Source organism: Artemia franciscana, chromosome 10, assembly GCF_032884065.1.
Source record: "Artemia franciscana chromosome 10, ASM3288406v1, whole genome shotgun sequence".
Classification (NCBI taxonomy): domain Eukaryota; kingdom Metazoa; phylum Arthropoda; class Branchiopoda; order Anostraca; family Artemiidae; genus Artemia; species Artemia franciscana.
Window position 1 is genome coordinate 1,349,397 of NC_088872.1, and position 13,420 is coordinate 1,362,816.

Here is a 13,420-nt window from a genome sequence, read left to right on the forward strand (position 1 = left end):
TATTTAAGAACATAGGGGGAAACACCCCCTAAAAGTCAGAGAGTCTTAACGAAAATGACACCATCAGATTCAGCGTATCAGAGAACCCTACTGTAGAAGTTTCAAGCTCCTATCTACAAAAATGTGGAATTTTGTATTTTTTGCCAGAAGACAAATCACGGGTGCATGTTTATTTGTTTGTTTGTTTTTTTCCCAGGGGTCATTGTATCAACCAATTGGTCCTAGAATGTTGCAAGAGGGCTCATTCTAATGGAAAAGAAAAGTTCTAGTACCCTTTTTAAGCGACCAAAAAAATTGGAGGGCATCTAGGCCCCCTCCCACGTTCATTTTTTTCCCAAAGTCAACAAATCAAAATTTTGAGATAGCCATTTTATTCAGCATAGTCAAAAACTATAATAACTATGTCTTTGGGGATGACTTACTCCCCCACAATCCCTGGGGGAGGGGCTGCGAGTTGCAAACTTTGACCAGTGTTTACATATAGTAATGCTTATTGGGAAGTGTACAGACGTTTTCAGGGGGATTTTATTTTGTTTGGGGGTGGGGCTGAGGGGAGGGGGCTATGTTGGAGGATCTCTCCTTGGAGGAATCTGTCATGGGGGAAGAAAAATTCAATGAAAAGGGCGCATGATTTTCTAGCATTACTATAAGAAAACAATGAAAAATAAACATGAAAAGTTTTTTCAAATGAAAGGAAGGAGTAGCATTGAAACTTAAAACAAACAGAGATTATTATGCATATGAGGGGTTCTAAAAATACTTTAGCATAAAGAGCGAGGTATTTAGGAGGAGATAAATAACTTGCTCTTTATGCTAAAGTATTTTTAGTAATTTCAACTATTTATTCTACAGCCTTTCTGATTCAGGGGTCATTCTTAAAGAATTGGGACAAAACTTACGATTTAGTGTAAAGAGCGAGGTATTAACGAGGGTACAAACCCCCTTGTATACATAATAAAATATAAGATTATGAAAGTTTGCTACATAAGTTAATTCTTAAGTTACGTATAATTTTTACTAATAAAAACATTCGTTAAAAATTAAAAGTTCTAATTGCCTTTTTAGTAACTGAAAAATTTGAGGGCAACTAGACCTCCTTTTCCACCCCTTATTTCTCAAAATCGTCTGATCAAAACTAAGAGAAAGCCATTTAGCCAAAAAAGAATTAATATACAAATTTCATTTTAACAATTTATGTGTGGAGAGTCAAAACCAAACACACATTAATTCAAAATCGTTCAGAAATTACATAAAAAAAACTAATTTTTTTAGCTGAAAATAAGGAGTGACATTAAAACTTAAAACAAACAGAAATGACTCTGTATATGAAATGAGTTGTCCCATCTGCAATCCCTTGCTCTTTACACTAAAGTTTGACTCTTTGCCACAATTCTACTTTTTAAAACAATTAAAAGCTTAACGGAAAAAATTGGAGGGCACCTAGACCCCCTCCCACGCTAATTATTTTCCCAAAGTCAACGGATCAAAATTCTGCGATGGCCATTTTATTCAGCATAGTCGAAAAACCTTATAACTATGTCTTTGGGGACAACTTACTCCCCCACAGTCCCTGTGGGATGGGCAACAAGTTACAAACTTTGACCTGTCAAACAGTTTGTGGTAACGAACTGTAGTAAGGAGTGACCCAGCTCAATAGAAACCAAAACTCTAAAAAATTGAATTTTGATATCAATAGCTACATCAAAAGAATCGCATTTCAATGCTGATTTTAAATATATAAGTTTCATCAAGTTTAGTCTTACCTATCAAAAGTTACGAGCCTGAGAAAATTTGCATCATTTAAGAAAATAGGAGGAAACACCCCCTAAAAGTCATAGAATCTTAACGAAAATGACACTATCAGATTCAGTGTATCAGAAAACCCTACTGTAGAAGTTTCAATCTCATATCTACAAAAATGTGGAATTTTTTATTTATTGCCAGAAGACAAATCATGGGTGCGTGTTTATTTGTTTTTTTTTTCCAGGGGTCATTGTATCAACCAAGTGGTCCTAGAATGTCGCAAGAGGGCTCATTCTAACGGAAATGAAAAGTTCTAGGGCCCTTTTTAGGTGACCAAAAAAATTGGAGGGCATCTAGCACCCTCATTTTTTTCATAAGCTTAAAGAGCCGGACTTTGAAGGGGGGACAGCCCCTTTCATATACAGAATATTGATCAGAAATAATGAATTTGAAATAATTAACAAGAAGGGTTGCCCCCTTCTCAGTATATCATTATACTGCTATAAAAAAAAATCTTAAATGGAAAGTAAGGAGCGACATTACAACTTAAAGGGATCAAAATTAATCTGTAAATGAAAGAGGTTGTCCCCTGTGCAACTCCTCACTCTTTGCACTAAAGTTTTTTTTTTTTTTTATTTTAATAGTAGAGCTGGAAAATAAAAACATGCATTACTTCAAAATTGTTCAGAAATTAAATAAAAAAAACAAGTTTTTTTAACTACAAGTAAGGAGCAACAGTAAAACTTAAAACGAACAGAAATTACTCTGTCTATGAAATGGGTAGTCCCCTCTGCAATCCTTTGCTCTTTACACTAAAGTTTGACTCTTTGAAACAATTCTACTTTTTAAAACAATTAAAAGCTTTACAGATAGATTTACAGAAAGCTTTACGGATTCATTACAGATAGATTGGAGTAACTCTAAGACCATGTGTCAAAGATAACATTTCCTAAGCTTAGGCTCAAGTTTTAAATGTGGGGTTAAGGTTAGGCTTCATTGCTGTATATCAGTATATTATAAATTTGCAAGTGTTCCATATAGTTAAAGAATTCAGGCTAATCATAGGCCTACACTTGTTAAAAAGATTTTAATGTATCAATGGTGTGACAATCCACTTTCTAGGTGGTATGATAAGGATTTACAATTATTTAGAGGTTAGAGATCAGATTAGATGGCCAACTACTGAAGACCTTACCCTATATTTAGGTAAGATTAGAAGGGATAGATTAGGTCAACTTAGGCCTAGGTTAAGATTGCATTTGCATTGGAATCAAATGTCATATTTGGATTCAGGATGAAATTGTGAATCTAGAGGTGAGTCTGTTTTTAAGCCATCTGAACATTCTGTTAATAGAAATATTTAAGCTACTATAACCATTAGGTACATTCCACATACAGACCAAGAAACACCATGGACCAAACATAGACAACCAGATAGAGCTACAAAAACAACACCTCAATCCAATTTCAGATGGAGGAGATAATAGCAATAGAAGATTTGTGGGAAGATTCTTGGCTCCTTCTTGATGCCATGGGTGCCTCTGAAGGCAGAAATCTAATGGTAAGGAGACTGTTTTTCCAATGCCACAGTTTGGGCAGTGGACTTATCTCTAAAAAAAAATTTCTCTTTATCTTAACTACTTAAAGGGAGTAATAAGACCCAAATCTAGAATTTTAACCACATTTTCCTGAAGCCTAGTGTAGTATAATGCCAAGCACAAGAGTCCATAAGTGACAGTTCTCTCAACAATGGGATTAATAAAAGAAAATCTTCTCAGGTCTTAAACAAGATTAAATTTCTACTTACTGTACTAGCAAATTTAAAAGTGATTTGTGAATTTTATAATTTATTCACACTAGCCTACTTTGTCAATTTTCTATTGAAATAAAGAACGTCACTGTTACCGACACAGAGCGAAAAAAGAGTAGAGAACCAAGCCGCCAAAATTAGCGGAAACAAGCTTGAATTGGGCTCAATTCTTCCTCCTTCCACGGTTGACATACTAATGCGATAAAGATTTTCCTTAGGTTCTCAAGAGCATAGAGATAAGAAAAAATGTTTGGGCTTGATTCCTATTAACTTTGTTATTGATATCATTCTAAAAATTGAAATGACTATGCAGACCAGCACTTTGTCACAGCACAACTTTCCATAAATCGAATTTGATCTAAAAAGATTTTATCGACCAAGGACGACATTTCTATTGTAGCTGCTAAATCAGTTTCAAACAAATGTAAATTGGCTGTTCCTTCCATCCAAAAAAGGTAAGACGTACACGTAAAATGAATGAAATGAAATACCATGACTTATATTTAAACACTTCCAGGCTTTTTGTCTATCGTCGTCAGTTTAAATGGTCTCAGGTTCTTTCAAATGCTATTAAAAAGAAAGAATATGCTCGCTTTCACTTCTATCTATTTTCTACCTAAAGATGTTTCTAGAACACAACGATATCAGGTTTAATTGAAAAGTGTACAGCTTGGCACTATAATTTTGCGAAAAATTATTTTTATTGTTCTTGCTGCTTGTATGGTCTTGAATTAAATATAATATCTTAATATTTGTCCAAATATATTGAATGATATAGTCCGAGAAGCCATTAGTCAACCTTTTAGTTCCTTTTTAACCTGACATTCTTCACAAAGAAATAATTTTCTTCATAACTATGATTCCCATTTCGAGAACTATAAGATAGACCATACAACAAAACGATAACAGAAGGTCACACAGTCTTTGAAAAAAAAACACATCACACATAAAGGGGAATTTATTAAGGATGGAGGCAGAGTTTCAAAACACGCAAACTAGATTTAATATTCTTAAAATTTCAGAGTTTGCTCCGAGAAGAGAGATAAAGCAAGTCCAAAAGTTCACCAGCTATTTGTGTGCCTAAGCTTTGTATTCTACACCCTGTGCAGTAAAAAGCAATCAAATGTACCTTTTATTTATTTTAGTATTCACTAGCTTTTTCGACCACAAACGTTTGACAGAAATAGAAAGGAACTTTAATAGATTAATTATTTACTATTAATAAGTGGTAAAGTACTGATATGCTTCTTCTCTCTATGGTAGGAGGTGCACAAGGACAATAATCGAGTTCTTTCCTCTTTTTCACAATCTGAAAAAGACAATGGTTCATATCTATAGTTAGGGCTCTTGGAGGAATTTAATCAATTAGTCTCAGTTTTAATATTTCGATCTTCACCTTAAAAACTACTTTTTAAAACTGGAGAAGAACACAACCTTTTAAAGCTTCATTGAACGGTTCAGGACTTTTTCACTGGGAACAAAAATTCTTGAGAACTAGTTTTCTCGTACTGGGGCTGGTAATGAAACACAGCATACTGGGAGTTTTTATCTGCTGATTCTCCCAATTACTCTTTCTGTAAATTATTTGTTTGATGGCTTTCCGATAATCATAGCTAGTTTTTGGTAAAACATCAGAATTTGTGTTTAGCTAAGTTGTGACGGTGGTCACTTTTATCAAGCGTAAACAACCAGGCAACGGTAATATATAACTAATTATGTGTTATATCTCCGAGCAACATTCCATTGGATTCTAAATTTTGTTTCATTTCGTTAGTTTTTAGAGCTGTGTAGCCTTATTTTTTCTATATGCTCGCCATCTGTAGGAATGACATAACATTTTTGACCAGGGAACACTTGTGCCAAATTGGTTTTTAAGAACTGGTACAGACATTACGACAAGGGACAGATAATTTTTCTGTGATTTTGAAGGCGTGGCAAATTTTCTCACAATAAATGTCTAAAGTGTAATCTTTAAAATCAAGTAAAATCTTGAACATCATGCACTAGTACCTGATAGGGCACTTTAACTTATTTCAGGAAATTTTCATAATTATGTTGATACAACACCGTGTCAATTTTTCCCATTCAGTTTTGATAAAGTGTTTTTTGGTTGTGCAGTTGGCAGTGGACAGAAAGGGGGCACTAAAAGACAGACCAAAATTGTCGCTACATGTATATATACACACACACACACACATATATATATATATATATATATATATATATATATATATATATATATATATATATATATATATATATATATATACGCTATGATATTCATTAACCTCAAAATACACTACAATCCTAAGATTATAACACAAGGACAAACTCATAAATTCAAATTAAATTATAAATTACCAAGAATGGTCCCTCTGTGTCATACCTGTACCAACAAACTTTTCCAACTCCTTAATCCCTATAAAACTTCTGTCACTTACTATAATATCCACCCATTCCTCCCTTGTATATCACCCTAGAAAAATTTTCTCCCTCAGACTATTCAAGTCCTTACAATTTCCCCTCCCAAACGATGTAATCCTTCCTCTCCGATTCCACGCATTGGGAAAAAGTAAGGATCTATCTGTAAATATCCTTAGTACTGCAGCAGCAACAGAGTACAAGATACTTCCCAAACTAGCGAAGGTTTTTGAGACATTCATTCTTGGGTTCGATACTAATTACCCTGCCTTAAATATAAGTCGAGTATTTTTTTTCTCTAATGTTTCTCAGGCTTACCCTCCGTTACCTTATATCCATCTGTGAAGAGGTTCTCTCACTAGACCAAAGGATTGGTATGACCGATTTCTCTATATATTTTTGATGGGCATTTTTCGTTAAAGGATCATATTGGACTAATTAAAATGAAGATCTCAAGGAGCCTTGGAATTTGAGGAAGCTAAAACACATTTTTCTTGGATAAATTTCTAAAATTATATTCCATTGCTTAGTTCAGTTCTATGTTTCTTATTGCCCTACTATATGGATGCCAACTTTCAACCCTCTATTGAAACCACTGTCTAAGTTATCAGAGGAAAAGCTTTAGTTTCGCCTATAGTAAAGAGCCAGAATACATAAATGCATTATTATTTTCCCAGAGGCAGTTTATATGGAAGGGATGGTCAAATAAACTTCAGAGGGGGCTCATTCGATTGGAAATTGAAAGTTTGGTTCCTTTCTTAGGAATCAAAAGTGATTGGAGGGTAGCAAGTCCCCCTCCTGTGCCCTTTTCCCCCCAAATGCACCAGAATTTTGAGATAGCAATATTGTTCAAAATACTCCAGAGGTCAATAAACTTTGCCACTGGGGTTATAATTTATTAAGTGTGACGTGAGTATTCATCTGAAATTCTACCCGCTTTAGAATTTATTTGTTCATCTTAGCTTCTGTCCTTTTTGGGTTTATTTGTTTTTTTTAGTGATATCTGGTTATTTAAAGTTGGAAACAGTATAGGAAATTACTTCTTTTTAACTTTAGGAGTAACAAAAAGTCATATTAATTTAGTTCAAAATTAACACGGCTCTTTACCAGAGGCGCCATTTGGGCCAAATCTTGGGGTGGGCATGAACTCCATCTTGGCCCTCCCCCTGACTAACTTCATGTCGTTTAAGAAAAAATGCGGGTTTTGACAGCACACCGATCAAATATTCTAAGTAAAAACGCATTTTCAGCACCTGTATGTTGCTTGGAAATGTCCTGCAACTGAATGTGGAACTCAGCCACACTGACCTCTTCCTCAGCAAGAAACTTCCTTGTTTAAGTAAGCAGTACGTCGTTGAAAGTAATCTTCATTAACCTGCTGAGGGTTGTAACCAAAATTTTGGTTTTCCTTCGGCAGAAATCTTTCAGATCAAATACATTTACAAAAAGGAAAAACATAACCAGAGAAAAAAATATTACAACACTCAAGGTAACAAAAGATGAAACACTGAGGTTTCATCTTTGCAAAATCGTCAACAAGCTGGTAGTAGTCCAATTTTCTACTAAATATTTCTCTGCAAACATCAAAAGGAGGTGACTGAGACAATCGTCTCCTATTGTAGACTGCAGGCAGTTTTTCAATATTTCTAGGCTAGAAAACAAACGCTCATCGCTTGCTGTTATCACAGGAAGTGTGGCAGCAATACAAAGTACTTTAAATACTTCTGAGTAAGCCACTGGTAATGCCTGAAGATGGTCGACAATGTCTAGAAAATTTTCCGGCTTTTTCTCCTCATCAAGTAAGAAATGCTTGGCAATACCAGCTTGAGATTCGAGGAGAATGTCGTTGATATCCAGCTCGCCGTAAAGAGCAGAGAAATGCTTGAGCATCTCTGTGTCTATAAACTTGGATCCAAGGCTTCAAGTGTGCTCAGCACTGGCAAATTATCTGTGAACCTTCTGTCAAATTCGGCTAGTAGATGGTCGATGGTCTTGGAGTACTCTCGCTTCATTTCATCCGCCAAAGTAGTAGTCCGATTTCCAGATTGGATGAAGTTCTTTCCTAGCGTCAAAGCTGTCACAAACTGTTTCAGGTGCTTGGTTATCTTTTGAGTTCTGATGCTAATGGCTATTAATACCTTTATATTTACCTAACTAAAAAGTTAATAGGCTTAGTGATGTAAAGTCTTCTACTTCTCTCTGTGCTCTTGTCTTTAGAGTCTTAAGGTAGTGTTGGCCTACAATCTGGGGTTTGGCCGGTAGAGGATGTCAAGTGTCTCTAACTTTCATATGGTTTATGTGGTGAGCACAAAAATGTTTACTTACACATATGATACAGTAAATGTACATAAGACAAGGACAGAAACAGAATAAGAACTGACTCGAGTAATCTAAAACGGTGGCTTATATTCAGTAAAACAAAGAAATAAACATCGGAAAACTTGACAGGAACTGACCTATTTCAATCTGTCAACTTAGAGGAATTACTGCAAATATTCAGGATTTATAATATTAATATAATCATCTAGGAAATGGGCATTCGACAGAACTTGAGAATTTTATTATGTATCTAACCTACTTTCAAAGTTTACAATGATTAATAGCAAATAGCATAATTACCCCAAGGTTCGTCAGGTAATAATGCTCTTTGGTTAATAGGCGTGCAGTAATTTCAAATCAATCGGACATAATGGATTATTATGGCCGGCAAAGGGCCCTTTGTGGTGGAAGCTTGGGCCCCCTGGAAAATCTGGGGTGGGCATTTGCCCACCCCCAACCCCGCCCAAATGGCGCCTCTGCTCTTTACTCGTTTTTGAAAAAAAATGTTCGGGAGTTTTTTAAATTAATTTCTGTGGGTTTTTGATTGCCAAGGTCTTATCATTGTTTAATATTACGAAAATATGTCCAGTTTTTCTACTTCAGGATTAAAATTTTGGATTCTGTTTAACTTGTTAACTTGCATAAGGTAGTTTGAGTGGTAGCTTTAGATGTATTCAATGTATCAGTGACTGTAGCCTAGGAGTATACTTGGTGTGGTGTCAAAAAGATTTTAAAGCCAGGGATCATTTTGACAATCAGAATGGAGAAAATATGTTTTAACCCAGTTCAACATTCCCCCAAAATATTGGTCTAAGACCCTTACCTTCCCAAGATACTGCAGATGCCATTTAGCAACCTTGTTACACACAGTGCTTTTCATCTAGTTCGTCACCTTCCCTAAAGATTCCCTAAAAATTTCAATTGAAGTAGTAGTAGCAGTAACAGGCAAGAGTAGCAGTAGTAGTCGCAACTGGCAAGTAGTAAGTGGTCGCAAGTGGTGGTGGTAATCCCAATTAGTAGAAGTAGTCACAAGTAGCAGTGATAGATGCAGGTAGTAGAAGTGTCGTAAATGATAGAAGTAGTTCGCAAGTAGTGACAGTAGTCAGAAGTAAAAGTAGTAGTACTAGGCACTAAGTGTCTTTTGGTCAGTTTAACATCCTCTAAAGTTTCAACTTAATAGACGCAGCAGTTTCTGAGGCATTACTGATATGCACTTTAGATAAGCTGCACACACAGTATAAAGTTTGATTTTTTTTTCAAGATCCCACTCATCATTTCCTGAAAGTTTCACTTTTATGCTCTAAATCTTTTTGGACAACTGGGATCAAACACGCCCCCCTTTCCGAATAATAAGCCCTATATGAAAAAATGGACAGCTTTCACAGCTTATAGCCCTTGCGCTAAGAGTTGTTGGGGGTTCACGTCATCTCAGGAGGTCCAGTCTTTGACCTCTTGACTATCTCGAAAAAATGACTATCTTTAAATTTTCTCTGATGTCTTTGATCGGAGGGAAGCTAAAAAGGGCGCGGAAGTGTGACTGGTTGCCTTTCGGTCACTTTTGACTCTTAAAAAAGGGCGTTGCCCTTCCAAATTTGTTTATTTATCAAAATCCTTGCCAAGTAAGAATCCTCTTCACATTTATCAACAGTTCTATAATTTGAATGTTCAGTAATGTGCAGTGTAATTTACGACCTGGCTAAGCGACTGCCTTTAATTTTAAGATGGCAGGTACCGCAGCTATATCAAGGAGGCACACTCGTGCCTCTATAAAGAGGTGACACACGACAATGTTAAGCGAGCTTCGGTTCCAGTGGTCGCAGAGGGATGGGGAGGGATGCATTTCGTAGCTCGAGCTCCAACTAAGAAACCTGCAAAATTTCATCCCCCTCCAACTTTTCCTTCATGGGGAAAATCTGGCCGAAAGTTTCGACCCGTCAACCCCAGCCCCCCTTTAACGTTGTCCTATCGGGCTGAAATTCACAAGTTAAGGTCCCCTAGGGCCCAGGAGCTTATCTGCGAAATTTCAGATCGATCCGATAACTTCTTTCCTGTTTTCCAGAAACCACGCATAGCCACTTAAAATTCATTTTCTTTTTTTTTCTCGACGCCTACAGGTCACATCCGACATCGGATCTGGGTGTACGAGGACTCATTCGATGCGGAATTCTCCGAGTAAGTGCCCTTCAAAGTTTCGTAGGAAAATCTTATCCCCCCGAAAGTTTCGACCCGTCAACCCCAGCCCCCCTTTAACGTTGTCCGATCGGGCTGAAATTCACAAGTTAAGGTCCCTTACGGCTCAGGAGCTTATCCGCGAAATTTCAGCTTGATCCGATAACTCCTTCCCTGTTTTCCAGAAACCACGCATTAGCTACTTAATTAACGCATTTCTCTCCATAAGAGCCCATGTTAATTTGAAATTTTTAAAAGTTATTGAGAAGTTATATTTACACACAAGTAAGTGATTAGCTCAGTCGGTAGAGCGTGGGACTTTTAATCCTCTGGTCAGGGGTTCAAGTCCCTTACGGGCGGTTTTTTTAACAACATCAAAATAAAAGTGTATAATTTTGATAACACCTGGACAGCTTATCAATTGAGAGATAACAGAATATTAGCTTCTTATGAGCAAAAGAAACATTTCGGTCATTCTATCTATTTTTTATTCTATTTTATACAATGATTTAAAAGCGGGGGGGGGGGCGGCAGCCACCCAAGTTCCTCTCCTAATTCCTGTGCGAGGAGTACAGGAATTATTAAATTACATCCACCATGGATTGTAGAAAAACGTACAGAAATAATATGAAAAAAACTTCGTTTTCTTAAAGAGTTAAAGAGGCTGCGTCCCAAAGTTGAACCTTAAAACGTACAGGAATTAGAAGAGGCAGTTGGGGGGCTGCCGCCCCCCAAACCCCCAGATTTTAAAGACTCTTTTGTACAGGTTTTTTGTTTTTTTGCTAACCCCTCGCTCTTGGCTTCGGAAAGGCCCTCTTTTAATTAACAAAAAATTGAAATGAATGAATAATGGAATAACTTCGAAAAATGTTAAACACAAGAGGACAGGAGAACCATTGCGCCAAAACTAGTAATTAGTAACAATGAAGTCCCCCCACAAAAAAAAACCTGTACAAAAGAGTCTTTAAAAGCTGGGGGTTTGGGGGGCGGCAGCCCCCCAACTGCCTCTTCTAATTCCTGTACGTTTTAAGGTTTGACTTTGGGACGCAGCCTCTTTAACTCTTTAAGAAAACGAAGTTTTTTTCATATTATTAACTAATAATAATCTTGGATCATCTGGATACAATTTAAATTTAATACCATACTATAAATCATATCGTTTCACAAAAAAATGACCACAACGATTTCAAAAGAAACAAAGTTCATTCACTAAAATACAAGCGTAAATACAAAAATATCCCAGAAAAAAAAACATAGAAAAATAATCAGGAAATCTTATTATGACTAGCATCATACACCAGAATCAGGGTTGCCATTACACGCTGTGATATCATTCTCAACTACTAAAAAGTACAGCAAGACAACAATTAGTACTGTATTCAGAATTTTCGCTTTAACTGAAGGAGGAGCACAAAATTTTGAATTTATGAACATTACATTTTCATTAAAGTTATAGACTTAAATGGAGAGTACTAAAAGCCATGAAACTGCCTCCAGGAATTAAAAAAGCCTTATTTTATTTGCCATAAACTTTACGGGATACAAAAACTGCAAAATGCATTACATGTTTTCGCACTCTTTTTGGCATCAATTGCTTGCAGAGAGAAAGTTTTTCTTAGCTATCAAGATACTACAGAAACTACGCAAACAAACTCCGTTAATACTAACGTCATAAAACAAAATCTCAACAGTAAAAAAAAACAGTACGACCACTGAGCCAACAAAATGGCTTATGGCTAAAAATGGCAAAATGGCTACAAAATTGCCATTAACTTTACAGGAAAAAAAAATCTGTTTGGACCTTAAAGGTTTTCTGACTGTTATTGGTGATCAGTTGCTTGCAGAGCAAGCTTTTTTCAAAACTGAAACAGAGACCACTGGTAATTTACGGGAGCGAAAATGCAAGTGTCGAAAAAAATTCACCTGTGCCATCTAACGTTTATCGGCATTTTTTCAGTACAATAATGCGGCAAAATTAGTGTATTTGCATAACTAATGTATTGATAAATGTTCGATCCAAGATTCTGAAAAAAAATATGAAGTTTGAGAAAATGCAAAGAAACGGTAAGTGTTAGATGGTGTTTTTTTTTGTTTTGTTTTTTTTTTGGACTCTAGCACCAGTTCTCACTCTTATAATTTGCCAATTCCCTTTGGCTTTGGAACAAGATTTAAGGTGGCGTTTGTTTTTCTCTATTTTTTTATTGGTTTAAAATTTTATGTAGAAGGAAAATAGGATGAAACGTATTTTAAAAACTAATCAAGTTTTACGCATGCTTAGAGACTAATAAGCGGTATTATTGATTGCAAATTCGAAAATTAAAAACTACCAGCCTTCCTACCTTCCAGCGATCTACTAGAAAGAGGCAAAAGCGAATGTTCCAGTGAAACTGAACAAACATTAGTAATATTTTTAATTTTAAGGGATTAATGTCAGTATAGAATTTTTGCAATATTTATTGTTTTCTCCATAATTTTTTTCTGGAATGCAGTCTATAGATATGATTCTAGGCTTAAAAATGAGCTTGTTACATATGAAACATGTATTGAATTTTATGTTATCATAGGTTTTTATGTCAATTTTTTGGTTTATCTTTTTGCAAGAATATTTTTGGAACTTTTACTCTTTATATGTGTTTCTAGGTTCAAAGGTTAAAATAGCAATGCAGGATACCTTGGAAAGAAAAGAAAACTTAAAGAGAAAATCTGTTTAAAAACTGTGACACTAGTAAATGTTCGGAAAAAAGTATAAAATTTAGATACAAATTATGTAGGTTTGCAGTTTTATAAGAGATTTTTGTTGTTTTCAAAAGTCAAGGGATTTTTCGACCATTCGTCGGATAAGTTTTCTTCTTAAACCAGTGAAAAATCTGAACTTAAAAGAGTCTTTAGAACAGGCAACGCTGAAATATTAATTTTCTTTTCATGGTATCCTGCATTGCTATTTTTACCTCTGAACCT

The 13,420-nt window shown here is 35.7% G+C and overlaps 1 protein-coding gene across 1 annotated transcript in view; it reads right to left on the reverse strand.

Annotated features, from left to right (window-relative positions):
- Nucleotides 1–3,616, reverse strand: part of LOC136032348 (solute carrier family 12 member 8-like) — a 52,719-nt gene extending 49,103 nt beyond the window's left edge. The window contains exon 1 of the mRNA XM_065712670.1: nt 3,609–3,616. The gene's annotated coding sequence lies outside the window, so the exon portion shown is untranslated. The remainder of the gene's footprint in view (nt 1–3,608) is intronic.
- Between the last annotated feature and the right edge of the window lie 9,804 nt (nt 3,617–13,420).